This window comes from Pteronotus mesoamericanus, unplaced genomic scaffold, assembly GCF_021234165.1.
Source record: "Pteronotus mesoamericanus isolate MK-2021 breed Mesoamerican mustached bat unplaced genomic scaffold, CSHL_Meso_final scaffold_232, whole genome shotgun sequence".
NCBI classification, from domain to species: domain Eukaryota; kingdom Metazoa; phylum Chordata; class Mammalia; order Chiroptera; family Mormoopidae; genus Pteronotus; species Pteronotus mesoamericanus.
This window is the reverse complement of record NW_026555311.1, coordinates 24,690,936-24,705,858: the sequence shown is the minus strand read 5'-3', so window position 1 is coordinate 24,705,858 and position 14,923 is coordinate 24,690,936. Positions and strand designations below refer to the sequence as shown.

The 14,923-nt window shown below is 38.7% G+C and overlaps 1 protein-coding gene across 2 annotated transcripts in view; it reads right to left on the bottom strand.

Annotated features, from left to right (window-relative positions):
• The window catches only part of SPARCL1 (SPARC like 1), a 51,943-nt gene extending 37,343 nt beyond the window's left edge, over positions 1-14,600 (bottom strand). The window contains exon 1 of one of the 2 annotated variants that reach the window (XM_054591760.1): positions 14,250-14,600. The gene's annotated coding sequence lies outside the window, so the exon portion shown is untranslated. The remainder of the gene's footprint in view (positions 1-14,249) is intronic. The other variant, XM_054591759.1, reaches the window with a different exon arrangement.
• Positions 14,601-14,923: the final 323 nt, after the last annotated feature.

Genomic DNA, 14,923 nt, shown 5'->3' with positions numbered 1-14,923 from the left:
CCACCAATCCTCTTCATGGGTCTGGAGAAGTTGAAGATGAGAGGTGGCGCAGAACTTCGAGGAGGGCCTTTTCCTTCCATTAGGAACAGAGTGTCTCATTACCAAACTTTCAGGAGAACCTCAACTGGAATTTTGAAAGATGACAGTTAAACTGCTTTTTTGATATATGGTCTTTCTGGGGAAACCCAGGATTTGGAATTTCAAATGTCCAGAGTCTTTTTGTTGGCCAGCTCTGTATACTATCAAAACAAATGTCCAGATGAAACACTGGGCATGGAACTCTATTCATGAAACACTGGGACCGTCAACTCTATTCAAGTCATGTGGGTAGCAGTCTTGAGACAATTTCTAACATTTTTCCCTTTAATACATATAAACACTCTAGTATAGTAAAGATGGCTGTAAGTTCTTTGCTGCTCTTCCATTGAATTTTCCTCCCTTTGAATCTGGGCTGGCCTTAGTGACTTGATCAACTCACTGAGACAGAAGTGATGTTCTGGGATTTTGGAGGTTAATTCATAAGAAGTCTTGGAGTTTTGACCTGGATCACTCGGAACACTTATTTTGGGAGCCTCGAGCCACTTTTTAGGGGCTGTCATGCCACAGAAGACACTGTTCAAAAGTCCCTGCAGATCCTAGCTGTCCACCTGTCCTCATAATTACACAGAACATGTGGTAGAGCCACCTTAGACCTTCTAGCAGGGATGTCCAAACTTTTGGCATCTCTGGGCCACATTGAAAGAGGAAGAGTTGTTTTGGGCCACACATTAAATACATTGTGACACATAATCACAAAAGAAATCTCATAATGTTTTAAGTAAATTTATGATTTTGTGCTGGGCAGCATTCGCAGCCATCCTGGGCCACGTGCAGCCAGTGGTCCATGGGCTGGACAACCCTGCACACTTCTCCATACCTTCTCCATACCTTCGAGTGACTGACTCAAACTCCTGACCCACAAAATCTTGAGATATTATGAAATAGTTGTTGTTTTAAGTCACTAAGCTTGTAAGCAGCAATAAATTATTTGAATAAACATTAAATATCTTGAGTAACATAGTACTCAAATATATTCATTAGTAGTAGAATCATTTATGTTCACAAATTCCTATTTTACTGAAAAAGTAGATTTAATCATTGACTGTTGAATATAGTAGCTAATATGATAACTTACAGTTTTTGAGATTTTATTACAAGTCAGGTACAATGCCAAGCACTTCATCTATGTACACTCATGCATTCCCACTGTGACCTGACCTCCATATCATATCCATCCAGTGAGAGCCTCCTGCACATCCCTCTGTGCCGCTGTGCCCAGTCACAAATAAGCGTGGAAGCCATAGGATGTGAAAATTTCAAAAGGGGTGGCTTTTGGGGGACATTTTCATAGATCTTTCTTTTTCTAGCTCAGGTGAAATTAATACATTCTCCATCTTCTATAATGTGGAATTGAAGGATTACTTTAATTGTATTTAGAGGATCCTTACAACTTATCTTTGGCAAGATTGTGCAATAGCCATATTTCCACACTTCTTCATCATTCCTTTCAGAGTTCTTCATGTTATTGTCCACTCACCACTCAGCTGGCCTCACCAGGCTTCATTTCACAACTCCTTGTGGAACGGGTCCGTGGGGTCAGTGCCCTGCTCTTTTCCTCAGGCATTTGCTAGCCCTTCAGCAAGTCTTCACCACACCCTGCCCCCTGGGGCAATGGGAGAAATTATTTTGACTGTATTTGTTTTTCTTTGCTCAAATCATATTATGATATCTATCCTTTCATTTCCTCTTTATCTGTGAATGTGAGGTTTTCTAATATTTACATTTATTTATTCTTCCCCTTCCCTTTTTTGCATATTATTTGGGGTACAGACATTTGGTTATGGCCATGGGTGGATGTACCATGAAGCTAAAAATCTTCAGCTCTCACTTGTGCAAGCCCTGTACTTAATTTTGATTTTTCTATTTTTTAAAAAAGAGGACACTACACATTGTGTAAACTTCATAAATTCTGATCCACTCTTGAGTAAGGCTCATCACGTTGCCTGTGGCATTTGTTATGTTGCAGAACCTAATAATATCTGAATGATTTGCTGCACAGTGTTAATAGCATGATGATTCACCTTTGGAAGCCTACCTCACCACCAAAATGATCAGATCCATTAATCCCATTCTTTTTCTGCCATTAGTTCTCCTCTCCACCCCCTAATTTATTTTATTCTCCACCTCCCTGGAATTTCTTTGCCCTGAATGTCAGGTTCTTAGTTTTCTCTTCTGACTACTCTCATTTGAATTTTCTTTATTTGTTAAACTCTGCCAACATAATATAAAACCTCTTTGGATTCAGTGGAAATAGTTTCTCTTCTTTTGTTAATAGAGCGAGTCAGTTGTTAAGTTCTGCTAAAGCTGGGAGAGGAATGTCAAATGCTTTCAGCTCTGTGAATGTTCGAAGAATTATTCACTGGGGTAGTTGTCTTCCAGGATTAAGAAAACAGCAAATCATACCTAAGAACAGTTCCAAGTAACCTCATTCCCATGGTGTTGGGACTCATGGAGGAACAATGTAGGCTTTGACCAGCAGTTCTTGTTTGAACCACTAATGAAAGCACTGAGTCCAAGCAGAAGTCCCTCCAGAATTCAGCACATGGTTGGCGCTTCTCTTGTGCTTTGGTGAGGGCCAGCGCATTGAAGAGGAGAAATGATTGCTTTCCCCAGTGGTGCATCGTTACTCATTACCTGCCTTCTCTGAAAGAAGCAGGTACAATAGATCCTAATGGATTTTGTGGCTGGGGAATGAAGAGTTCTTTGAAAATAAGGCGGAAAACCTGTTTATTTATGCTTTCATAAAGAAAGCACTAGAAGGTTCTTTCGCACAAGGAGGGGATACTGCTGGTCTGCAGCTGTGAATCCTGTTTTCCTTATGGAAAAGAGATTTTCTTTTCTAAATATGTAGATACTTTGCATTTGCTCTTCCAGAGTCACTTCACGCCCACTCTCCACCTGATCCACCCTGAGATGTCCTGGGGCCCAAGTGAATTGCATGATCAGGTCCTCACGCCTGATGGTTTCTGTTGGGTTCGGCCAATAGAAAACACTGGCAGGAGAGATTTGAGGGAAGGAGGGGAGTAAAATCAGGGTATGTATTTTCTCAGCTCCTTCTCTGTGACTGTGTCCCTCTTGGTTCAGAAAATGCTCCTTTCCCCTGCTCCTGCCAGCTTAATTCTTACTAACCTGTTCCTACAACCCCTTGTAGCTCCTTTATACCCTAACCTACACCTTGGTAAAAACCCCTTAAATTATACTCTCCTCCAATCCCTAATTCTTTTTTTCCTCCCTCAATCTATCATTTCCTTACTGGGACAGGGACCAATCCAACCCTTGATTCAAAGTTTAGGATTCATGGACGTGAATAATTTCATATCTCCTGCCAACGAAGCTGCCTCCCGCTCCTCAGTGCTGCCCTGTTTTAAGTTTTCCTATAGTTGCTGTGAGGACCTACTTGGAACCTTAGAGTTGGTATCAAGATTATTTTAAAATGAAGATGTTTGAGATTCAACAGATGCAGAAGGAAACTTTTTTGTAGCTTCCCTTATCTGACTAAAAACAAAAACTTCTGAGACATGAGAACTGCCATAAATTTCCTCTTGGAGAGGCTTCTACTCCCAGGAGAGAGATCACAGGAGTGAACCTACTATGAATGCTTCTCCAGGGGAAACTTCTGACCTGGAACAAGACAAAAAGACTGCTTATACCTCTGAGACAAACACCACAAATTCTTTTATCTCCCGTTTTTCCTAAGCATCCGTTTGTCTTTTTTTCTAATGAAATGCTTTTGTTCTTCCCACAGAAGCCGCTTCTCCCCACTCTCTTTCTCCTACTAAGTTAGGTATATAAGCATTTAACTTCAACAGTTTAGGGAGTCAGTACCTTTCTTGGTTCCTATGTGCAAATGAATAAGCCATTTTCTTTTGTTAACCTATCTTCTATCAGTTTAGTTTGCAGGGCCCAATTACTAAACCTAAGGAAGTAGAAGTTTTTCCTTACCTACATTGTCTTAGTGGGTACACATTTTTTAAATGAAGCATAGCAGGCCTTATCTTTGGAGGAAATCAAAAGCTACAAGGTATTAAAATGCGATGAGCGCGCAATAAAGATGATTTCGGTGATACAATCACAAGACTTGCAGGTGCTATGGAGTTGAAGAGATTCAGAAAGAAATATGGGCAACTAGCTCTGAGAGAATTTTGTGTTGGAACATGGCATGTTTTGCTTTATGGTGCTCTTCCCCATTTCTCTTTTCATGCAATCTCTCGGCTGTTATGATATCAACATTAATCTAGAACCTTGAGAAGTAAATTAGTCGTTCTGTTCTTTTCCCTTCCCAACCCAGAGGGAACCCAATTCGTTAACTCAATCGACTGAACTTTTTAAACATTGTTCTAAAAACACTGTTTTTGGGTAGTTAGTCCCAGAACAGATAGAAATTTGTCTAATGAAAAGTAGCCTAATTAGCCAATTGAAACAAAGTGGGTAAATAGTACTGTGCAAGGGAATCTGTTGTAAATTCTTTTTGGATGGTGAATAATTTTGTTTCCATGGCACTAAAATGTACACGCCACATTTAATAACCAGGCTATTAGAGATATTAACCCTGTTATCAAGATGCTGGGAAGCTTGAGGTGAGTCAGCTCCCTCCAGCCATGACCACAGACCTTACTGTGGCTGTCATCCATAGAATCTGAGAAATAATAAAACAACAAAGAACCAAACAGAGTAAGCATGGGCTAGATTTTTGTATGTCACCTTTTGGGAAAGAAAAGTTAATCATATTCAGACGTCAGGCTATAATAACTCCCTACATTCCCACCCAGAGTATTTTTTAAATTATAAGAAAACATTTGCTTTTGAAATCAATCACTTTAAGTTATTTTCAGATTAGAAGAAGAGATTGATGAGCTGTTTTTATCAGTGAGCTGATGCTGGTACTCCACTCCCCACCACCCCAAGTCTCTCTAGGAAGCTACTGAATTCAAGAGCACTTGAATTCAACCTTGGGAGTACCAAGGTTTAACCCCAAAGTTTCCCAGATTAAAACAAATCTAGTATTCCTCTACCTGTATTTTAAGAAATTATGCTCCAATTTGGTATAGCTTAGTGGGTTGGGCATCGTCCCGCAAACTGAAAGGTGGATGGTTTGACTCCCAGTCAGGGCACACACCAAGTTTGAAGGCCAGGTCCCCAAACTGGGGACGTGTGAGAGGCACCTGATCATGTTTTTCTCCCACATTGATGTTTCTCTCCTCTTTCTCCCTCCCTTCCCCGCTCCCTAAAAATAAATAAATAAAAATCTTTTTAAAAAGCTGGTGGTTTTAAAAAAGGAGATAACTGAAAAGTTTTCCTAGAGAGAACTTAATCTACATCCCACTATGAGGTAGGTCCTCAAAGCCTACTGTTATGCGCTAAAATTGGGTATCAGGGAAGAAAAAAGAAGGAAAGAAAAAAGAAGGGTTTAGCATTTCTATTTGGTTTTTTAGAAAATGCTGTATTGCTCTAGAGTTAGCTCTAAGTTGTTTGGTTCCAAAAAAAGTTTGGAGAATCCTCTGAACTAATGGCTTGAGAGTTACAAATAATTCCAATGTGCTAAGAGAGTGTGAAGATCTGACCACACGGTGTCTTGAAACCAGCTACATGCTTTCATTGACCCATAATCAAGATTCAATTGTTCTGACTTTTGTAGATCTCAGGCCACCTTCACACTGGGACCCTATCATATTATATGGATGACTAAGTAACTTAAGTTGAATCAAGCACAGTAAACAAGCTCTGCTTTCAAAGTTGTTTGAAGGTCACTCTGAATAGTGATTCTCATCCTTGTTTATTTACTCCTATTACCAACATAGATAAAAAGTGCACAGCACTTTTATTAAACCTAAGCTAAACTTCATCCATTAAAAAACAAAATAAAGCATTTACCACTTCTCACCACACTTGTAGTTAAAAACCTATTAGTTGACTGAATGTTGCCCATTTTTTGGGATAAGCTGCAAATCTGGATTTCATTCCTATTCAGTGGTTAGAGTGATTACATAGTAGTGATAAAGATTTATTAGAACTTAGTTAGTAATTTTATTGTTTCAAATTATAGACTTATGCCAGGTATTTGTAAAATATGTATTTCCATAAATGGGTATTTTGATAACTGTCTCCATTGATCTCAATTAGGTGTTAGAAATTTTAGGTGCTATTTCTCCCAGCAGCAGTGCATTTTCTCATTATTCCCAAACAAACAAATTGGCTGAAAGGGTGGCAAAGAACGCTGAAGATGTCAGAAAGAGATGATGGGGGCTTCAGTAACTCACACCTCTTTCACTTGTCTAACGCTACCTTCCAAGTTCAATAAGAGAAGTTCTCTTGGGAAGAGGGTAACTCAAAATTCACTTTACCCAAAAAATGAATCCCTGAAAAATCCCCAGAAAATCCTGGCATTAGATTAGAAAATATTTTTCCTCTTAGGGGAATAGGGTAATAATAGATTATGACTATCGTTTCCAAGCAAAGCAAGCCAAGGTCACTGTAACCTTTTTGCATAGTTGCTTAAGAGAGAAGGCAGAACACAGGCGCATCCCCTGAACAAGACCTCTTTATTTTGCTTCCTTTTGTATCAAAAGAATTGGCTTTCACCAAGGGAGAGGTCATAATTAGATTTCACTATGAAAGGAGACTGTAATTAGATTTCTCAGCAGGTCTACAAGTTCTGTCCCTAGGAAAACCAGGAAAAGGACCTGAAAATTTTCCCCACTAGCTGGAAAGATAGCCCCGTTGAGCCTGCTGAGATTGGTCTGAAAGGCACTGGCAGAAAGGACTATGTGTGTGTCGGCCACCCCAGTCTCTCATAGAGCAGCGCCAGCTCTGGCTTCCAAGACAGAGTGCCTGGCCCTGCAGGTCGGGGGTGGAGAGTAGTGCGTGTAACAGCAAATATTGCTCGGACATTGCCTTTGGTAGGAAACACAGGTCATTCCTCTGAATGAAACCCTGACTCTTGGTCTTAAATGTCTATCTCCTAGAGAAAGGGAGGACACTGAAAGCTTGACACACCCTAGAACATCATTCTCCATCTAGATTTAGGAGTGAATTTGCGCAAACAACTAGAATAGACTTTGGGCACTCTGGTTCATTTTGAATTCTTATTTGTAATTGGTGCCATTTCAGTTTCTATGATATTTTCTAAAAGTTTAAAGCAGAATAAAGTTAGGTCAGAGTAGATTTTTCTTTTTGACTTCTTTTCAGTTCCTATAGCCTTTTAACATTAATATAAGTAATTTACACAATTAAACTTACATTTACAATGATAAATATTGTTTTTGAGCTCTGCATGTTGCTGTGCCACTTAAATCTACTTAACTATGTCTCCACTGGCCACTTCTTGTCTCCTTATACATATCTCTTCTCTCTCTCTTTTTAAAAAATTTTTTGTCTCTAGTAAATTTTTAAAAAGAAATCCTCACCCAAGGACATGTTTTTAGTGATTTTAGAGAGAGAAAAAAGGGATAGAGAGAGGAAGAGAGAGAAGAAACTTCTATGTGCAAGAAGAACATCTATCAGTTGCCTCCCAAAAGTGCCTGACCAGGGATCGAACCCACAGTCTTTTGGTGTATGGGATGACTCTCCAACCAACTTAGCCATCTGACCAGGACCCTGTTCTCTCTTTTTATCTCCCTTCTCTTTCTTTTTCTTTTAAGGGTTTCACAAACTGACCACCGCTGAACTGGTCCCAGGAGGTGTGGATGGGTGTAAACATGGTCATCCATACCTCTAAAGGGAGGACCAGGCTTGGAGTATATTTTTTTTTCCATCTCTTGTATTGGTTATAGCAACAACTTCGTGGAACTTTTGGTGCTGGTAGCTATTGCTTCAAGTCTTTCTAATTGAATTTTCCTCATTTTGCCTGAGTTCCGCCCCAATTGCTGGCTCCTCAGTTGGCAGTCTCAGTCACTTAAAGTCCGTCCCCTTTCCATCTGGACCAAAAAAACCCCACTTTAGCATTTTTGGTTTTCAAAATAGATGATTGCTTCTTGATCTGTTCATCTTATCTGGTCTCAAGGCAAAAGGCCTGAGAAAGTCATACCATATACCTTAGAAGAAGGAGAGGTTTACATTGACTGTTTCCCTGTTATTGTAGTTTTCTTATTATTGTTCCTGGAGTACTGTTCCATACTCTAGGAAGTGATATGGTCTTATCACTTCCTGGAGTATGTACCTCCACACTTCCAAACAAGAAGAGGTATCTTCTGCTGAATTCATTTATATCAGAGGAAACTTGCAGGATGCTATTTTTAGTAATTATTATAACTATGAAAAAATTTCCTTTTAGAAAAATGCAGTAAACAAAATGATTATTAAAGATACTTAATAATCAGACTTAAACCAAACATTCTCCTTTACTCTGTCTTTACAAGATAACTGAAGCCCTCATTATCAGAGAGCAAACCCCTTAGTCATATTTTGGCATACATATATGTGCTATTACCTGATCCAGAATTAACACTGATGCTTTAGGATTTTTAAAGTATTAATGAGTCTATTTGGAAAGCTTTATAGCTTGGGGTTAAAGTTATCTGAAGGATTAAAGAAGATATTCTTCTAATTCGAGTTCTCTGCTGAGTCACCATCATCTGACATCAAGGTGCCCTGTCCTAGGAGTGTATATAATATATTCAGACTCAAAAGGTACATACTTTTCTGGAGCTCTGACCTTCAACTGCCTATAATTCTTCCTAACTGAGCCTACTGCCATGAGCATCTGAGCTAGGGATAGACACGGTTCATGCCTCTCAGGACTTTGATTCTAACCAGAATTCAACAGAGACATGAAAGATACACATTAAACATGAATCAAGCAGAGGATAAATACCTTTAGTGCTCAGGGAAGAGGACCTTACAGGGAGTTGCGTGGGATTTGCCTCTCCCACTGCTCTACCCATTGCTCAGAGGAGCTGGCCTTCTCCCTCTTTGCAGAATAGGCCATAGTCCCACCTGCTGCAGGGTCTTTGTGCAAGGTGTTTATACTCTCAGAATTCTCTTGCCAAGCATCCACTTGTACCACCACCCAACACACACCGCCCCCACAGAGTTAATCTCTAAACTTTGCATCAAGAAAAGCCATCATTGACCTTGAATGGAGGTCAGACTCCTCACATACTTTCTTAGAACACAAGTGCTTTGCCCTCTTTGCCTTCTTAACACTTATGTCAGTGTATAACTATGTACGATACATGTTGAATATTATTTGAATTTTTTACCCCCTAACATCATGCTATAAAAAAGAGGGATTTAATTTATATTCCAGTAATTCTGAGGTCTCGCATATTAAAGGTCATTTTCTCAATTATTTCATTTTGAACAATAAAGTACCATTTCAAGAAAAGAGCCTCGGATGACCTTACGCAATACTTATTTTTGTTTTTAAGTTCACCTTGACAATACAAAAGAAGACAAAGATATTAAAAGCAGATTTAGTAATTATTCCTGAGGTATGACTTCATTGCAAATGTTGGAACAGAACAATTTTAGAAAGCCACACTCCACAGACTAAAGTGGTTTCAAATAAGCCATTTAAAGAGCATTGGTAAAAAGAATATAGTAAGTAATTAACATGTAGAGATCGTCACCACAGAATGAGAATTCCTGCCCAGGGATCACATGTGCAGCATCAGCAGATTTTTCAGAAGTGTGCTGTAAACAACATTTGGAGGCTTGATGGTGCACTCTGCAGTAGATGATTACAGAGCGGATGCAGTGCACACAGGCCCTGATGTTAAAGATGCATATGGAAAGGTTTAACAAAATTGTTTCATGAACTATGGGAAGAAGTCATTTTTATAAGTAAAAAATACTTACAATAAAATGAGATTTCAAAATATGCATGTATGACAACAGAGTAAGTATCCTGAATATATATATTATATTATCCACCTGTGCATTTCGGTTGGCTAAAGACTTTGGCTGAGGACTTTTCATTACAGAAATGAAGAGGGCTTTGTAACGAGGTCACTTTATGTTTGAGCATATACACTTTGTATTAATGCGATGATGTGATTAATGACTTTCTCCCTAACTACAAGATCACAGCCCCTCTCTAGTTTTGCTCCTTTTAGTGTCTCTGGCATTTTGCCTAAGATAGAACATTGAATACATTAGTTGTTTGATACATAACATTAAAATAGTACTTATTTACATAATTGCATGACCCAGAAAACACTGGAGAAACTAAAACAGAAACTTTAATGAAAAACATTTTAATGAAAGATAAGATGTGTTAATACATTTTGCCCTACTGTTAATCAAGAATCTTCTTTAGTCATTATAAATGTAAAAAGCCTTATTCCTTTTCTTTTTTTCCTCTTTAGTAAATCAGTGGTTCATGTTTACACAATAATACCTCAGAGGCCTTAGTTCATTACTGGGAGATTCAAAACTGAAAAAAAGCCATTCTTTAATTAGAGTTAGACCTTTTATGAAAAATATTAAAAGAACTACTTATTGAGCACTTATAGTCATTATTTCAGTTAATCTTCCAACAATCTCATGCATTTGCTGTTTTCTCCATTTAACAATAAGGGGAAACTGAAGTTTGTCGGGCTTAACAGCCAACCATTACCACTGGTCAGATGGTATAATAAGAGACTTACATACAGTATCTCATTCAATTCCCAAGACAATTTTATGACTATTATTATCATTTCTATTTTAAATATTAGAAGGTGGAGGCAAAAAGTGGATAAGATAAAAGAACAAAACAATTAGGACGTTTTGAGTGCTGGGACCAGAGTCCAGGCCGCCTGCTCCGGAATCCCCCTCGATAACCACTACAGTATCTGTTGCACATCGCGAGGTTGGGAGGAGGCAACGGGAACTTGCAAAACAGATGTGTTTTGGGTGTGAAGTGTGTGCTATGAAGTGAGGTCATTTCTATTTCTTTTTCCTTGCCTTTTTAGTTGTTTTTCCCCTGTACTACACAATAAGCTGGTCACCATGCTAGTAGTTTCCTTGTTCATTTTCTTAACATCTATTCATTGAGCCTTTAAAGAAGACATTTAGCTACTGCAATTGGTATACATAAGTTGGTTGCATAATAGGAAGGAAACAAGCCAGGACTAGAGATTTCATTTCTGAAGAAGGATTTTAAAGCAGATTAAGAGTTATTTCACAGAGTGGGTCATGAAACTTGAGTCCCTCTATACCCTTTCATTGCTATGACGACAGGCTGCTCCTGCTACGTGTAGCCAGAAAAAGCAGCTGACATTTCAATGACAGGAACATAGGGGAGAGGTTTGCAAAAACAAAAACCAAAAAACAAACCCTCTCATTTGAATTTCACTTAGAGAGGGAAAATACCCCTTAGAGCAAGTCAAAACCCCTATTCTTTCCTTTAGAAAAGATTAGAAAGGGGAAATGCTGGGGGCCTTCTCCCCTGTCCAAGTAGGCCAATCAAAGAGAATTGACTGCAGAGCAGCATTTCTTCTCATTTTCCTTAACGGCAATCTGAAACAGAAAACGCTCTGGTTTCATTTGACTTGGCAACTAATTGATGAAGCATACTCGCAGTAACAAATACTTCATGCTGAGGCCCCTGAGGGAATGCAGTAGTATCAGATTTATTTTTTCATTTCTTTCGATAAAAAAGATAATTAATTTAAAGGCTATTTCCTTCCTGATTGCCAATTTTAATACCAAAAAAATCATTCTAAGTGAATAGCCAAATACTTTCTCACTGTGTGTTCAGTACTCTGCCAGTTGCTATACTTAGCATTAGAAAAAAAAATCATTTAATTTCTACAACAACCCCATTTGTGGGTAATAGTGTCACTATTTGCTTAATAAATGGGTAAACTGAGTCCTGGAGGTCTGAGTAGCTGCCTTAACCACACAACCTGTAAGAGGCAGGGTCAGGATTCAAACCCAAGGGTGTTAGGGTCTGAAACCCATGCTCTGTCCACCTTGCTGTGCTGACTCTGAGGCAGAGACCGGGCACTGACATTCTGTTATACAGCAAAGCTGTAAGTATAAGGAAGAAACCTTGAGGGAAAAACTGGAGTGAATTCCCTCCTACAGAGTTTCAATAAGGACATATAGGTAGGCTGGTGCTTTAATACTAGCTATGATCGATTGATTGCTTCATATACCTGGCATAGCTGTTTTTTTCACTTAATTTTTACAACACGCCTCTGTGGTAGCAGCTAATTTTATGATCCCCATTTGCAACAAATGAGGAAACTGAGGCTCAAAGAGTCGTTTTCCAGAGTCTATGAAGCCCAGTTGTAAACCAGGTCTGTATGCTTCCAGAGCCCCCGATCTTAGGCACTTTATTGCACCACCTCCCTACAGTCACTCTGTTTCCCAGGATTCTGTCTACATTTTGATGCCCAGAACAAAGCTCTTAGGGTAAGATGACCTGTGGGCCCTGCACGAACCAGACCCCAGGCTAGTTGGGCATCTCTTGAGCAGCCAGGTCTACTGGGGAAATTCCCGTGGATTTATGGGGCTCCCTTCTCCTTCACGAAAAGCTGTTGCAGAATGATGTGTGAAGGAAAAGGGCACCTGAAGTTTTTTTAACAATACTTGTTTATGTCCTTGGTGGAAGAAGATTCGCAACATGTTCTGGACATCATGCTAAACTTCCCTAAAACAGCAGTGTTTGCATATTCTTACAAATCAACTGAATAAAAATAACAAGTGGTCAAGAGGAAAATAAAATGAATAATGTTCTGGAGTTGGCCAGATACATGACTATTCATTTTATTTTGTCATCACCTTTTATTATTTTTACTTAGTTGATAAGTGAAACTGCATGTGAGAAACTATTGGGATTAAATCCCACAGGACCTGGAAAGGAAACCCAGTACTCTAATTGCTAAATGGCTGTACAAAATTTCCTGAAAGAGAAAAGGCAAGATTTATTAATAACATGTACATATTCTTTTTCAAAATGTAGAAAGCAGCATTAGTTGATTGGATGATAAGTAGGTAAAACAGATGGCTTGGCTTTGCTAGATCTTGTTGAATGAACAGAAATGTGTACTTAAATCTTGCCTAAGATGGGTGTCCTTTTTTTTGTAAGTAATCATAGTTAACAATGGGCACAACTATCAAAGTTTAGCTGAAAAAGCTGTGAACTGAATAAAGCTAGTATTCATAAGAAAGGGGCAATTTTTAAAAAAGGATTTCTGCTGAGTGGGACGAGTGAACATTTCTATTCAGTGTACTTAGGCCCTGGGCCAGAAAACAGCTCAGCTACAATGCCAAGGTGACATATTTAACCTCCTTGCAGATGAAAGGCTGTACAAGAAAGATTCTCTTTCTGCAGTACCTCTTGGTTATAGTATCAACAGTATTAAGCTGCAGTAGAAAGCATGGTTTTCTCCTGCAGGGTGACTTCTAATACCTGGAGGAATGAATAAGCATGACTTGCATTATTTTTTTATTTCATTTTAGAAGATAGAGCCAGAAATGATCGTAGCTTATGGTATGAGTTATAATCATCTCTTTAGCAATTTGAGTACCCTTCCTTTTTTTCCCCTTCATAAATAAGACCTAATTAGGAATTAGAGAAATTTTACATATCTTTATGAATACCTTTAAAATGATAGGAGACAGGAGAAAGTCATAAAACTATAAAAGGGAACCAGTAAAGGAATAACAGTCACAATAACTAAAGAATAATCACAGAAGAATATAGTACTAGGGGTGTTTCTACCTTTTGGGAAAGCAAAATGTTCCATTTCTACATTGTTGTGAGGCACAGACCGGGGCAACAGTGGTGACTGAATAACTTCACGTGATTTAGGCATGGAAAACACACACGCTACATAGATTTGAAAGTTTTTTAAAACTACTTTCATTATATTTATTTAATATAATTAGTAAAGTATTTCTACAAAACATAGTTCAGGATTTAGATTTAACCAAGATCTGAATGCAATTCCAGCTGACAGTAGTTCTACATTTGTGTTCTTGCTCTACACTGAAACCATCATTTACTAGTAATTACTACTTAATCTTGGAGGAGGAAAGGAAACATGACACAGGGGTTAAAATTCCCTATTAAGTAGCTTTTCTATAAATCATACAAAAGGATTTAAAGAAAATAAATGAATAGTTTTGTATTAGGCAAAAATCTTAGATATCTTTATCAGATCATGCAAATCAGTTAAGCAAATGCAATTAGATGATACAGTAAACTGATTAAAATTTACCTTCTGGTAGGTGGCTGGACCCAGAGCCTTGGCAGAAAATGGAAGTCGAATCCCCTCCTTGCACACAGCCACAGAATAAAAGTTTGACAAATACCCAATACTCTTTAAATCTCTTCTTTCGTTAGCTTTGCTTCTTTGCCCAGAAACACATTTGAGCTAATTGGAGTTGAAATTCTGCTGCTCGGTCAACGAGGCAGAGTCTGAGGTGACAGATCAGTTCGGAAGTTAGCACAGGGCGTATTTTAGACTGTCATCGTTTTTGTTGCAGAGTCCTGCAGTTCTCTGGCAGGCTGGCCCTCTTGCTGAGGGCGCGATGAGCTTTACGAGCAGTGCGAACCTGCTGGGAAAGAGTTAACAGCCTTCCCCTCAAGCTCTTGTTCTCAGAAGCTCATAACTTGGCCAGAATATGAGCGCTTGGCTCTTTATGCATTTTTTTTCCCTAAACAACTCTAAAAGGTTTTAAAAGCCGGATCCCTTTTTAGGGGATTTTTATTTTAAGACTTTGGAAAAAAAAACAACAAAAACTACATGCAGTTCTTTCTTCCTAAAGGAAATTGGGAGGTGGGAGTAAAGGAAGGGGAGAATTGTAGCAGATGCATTTTCCCATTGCTTAATTGGAAACTGTTCTCACGAAGACAGTCTGAATTTTAATAATGGTAGGGTCCTTCAGATAC